The sequence below is a fragment of the Echinops telfairi genome, unplaced genomic scaffold (genome assembly GCF_000313985.2).
Source record: "Echinops telfairi isolate 266 unplaced genomic scaffold, ASM31398v2 ScPeMD7_381;HRSCAF=758, whole genome shotgun sequence".
Taxonomy (NCBI): Eukaryota; Metazoa; Chordata; class Mammalia; order Afrosoricida; family Tenrecidae; genus Echinops; species Echinops telfairi.
The window spans coordinates 7840-9574 of NW_022104279.1; the positions used below are offsets into that span (position 1 = coordinate 7840).

Consider the following 1735-nt stretch of genomic DNA (forward strand, 5'->3'; position numbering starts at 1 on the left):
TGTGCAGACAATTTCCTTCCATCTTTCACACAGGAAATGGCAACAGCATCTCCAATATGACTGAGATCTTGGCAAAAGCAATGCAAATTCACCAGAAGGCATCTTTACTACACAGCTAGACTCGTGTTCTGGAAGTCCAAGTTGTTCAACATCTCGATCCAGCAAGTTCATTTCAGAGTCTGAAACTTTTCCTTGGTATGGTACCTCAAATACTAGTGCCAAGATGTCCAGGCCATCTTCTGCCCTTCGTGTGAGGATGTCTTCATTGCCAGCACACTTCAATATTTTGGACATGTTGATGAGCTTCACCCCCTTGGCTAGGCTGCGGTCACAGAAGTGGATGTTGAAACCCTTGAAGTGTAGAGTGAGCTGCACCAGGGAAATTGGGACGAGTTCATACTCTGCAAGTTCTTGCCACGTGAGCTGATGTCCCAGCAGGTCCTGCTGATGAGGTCCTTGAGAACTTCTAGCACGTTCTTCCAGAGGGAACCTTGGACCAGGTACACCTTGGACAGGATGGTGACGTCACAGCATCCCAGCTGCAAACAGGTGGAAAGGTTGGAGGTCTAGCCACCTGCGGCCTCGCAAGGATCAGTGAGAGAACCAGAGGTAGAGACCAAGAAGGACCACGACCAGCCTGTTGTGTCTGCAATCCACACATAGGATATTGATCTTCGTGTTTTATTCCATTTTGATCACTTTCCGTAATCCTAGATTTAGACTTTGCACATTTATTGCTAGGTTCATACTTTGCACAATTTCATATTACATTGGTTCACATTTTATATGATTATTAATTGACGTCTGCCACTGTTTCCTCTCACTTTGAGTTAAACCCATGAGTAAATGAGGGTCCTGACAGCTTTACTCCATCCATGTCTTTAAGGAGGACTATTCTGAGGAGGCAGCTCTTCCAGTCTGAGGCTTATCTTCAGGCACTTTATCAGCATTGTGCTGCTCTTTATAAGGCTTTCAGGAAATAACCTCTCAGGAGCGGACTGCCTATTCCTTCTTCCCACTCTGTCCTATTCCGGAGCCCCCTGCCTTCCTCCCCACAGGTGATCCTGCTGGTATTTAAAGTACCAGGGGCGGGGCTTTCAGCATCCCAGCAGCCAGGAAGCCACCACAGCACAAGGCACTAGCAGATAAGTAGTGGGCAATGAAGACAGAGTAAGCTTCCATTTAAAAGTTTCAGTTTAGAAACTACCTATTAGCAATACATTCAAAATGCTAGGAACACAGCTGTCTGAAGAATGATGTTTACTTAAACTTACCGTACATATTTAGACATGTCCATACATGCCAATTCATTTTTAATAAGTTGTGGAGGTATATCCAAAACTTTAGGAGATCGTGGTTGAGGACCTGTTTTTTAAAAATAAGACAATTCTAAGTTTACAAAAAATAATGAGCAAATGAATAAAGGAATGGCTGTATGTCTCATTTTAATCTAAAACATTATTTTCTCTAAAACCCAATCATTGACTGGACTGCATTACTAATAAAATTTGCACAATAACTATTTCATGCTGATACTCTAGCTAGAGTTACTATACTTTCAGTTGAATGAAAGAAATGGCCAAATTAACTTAGACAAACTGAACATACTCTATGAGAGTAACAACATATAGTTAAGTAAAGGAGAAGACAAAAACTTTAACTTTTAATTACAAAATTTCATTATAAACAAGCTAAAGAGCTTGGACTTTGTACAAAAGCGATAGTAAACACTATG

General features: G+C 41.6%; 1 pseudogene; it reads right to left on the minus strand.

Annotated features, from left to right (window-relative positions):
• The window catches only part of LOC101647199, an 8081-nt pseudogene extending 6716 nt beyond the window's left edge, over positions 1–1365 (minus strand).
• Positions 1366–1735: the final 370 nt, after the last annotated feature.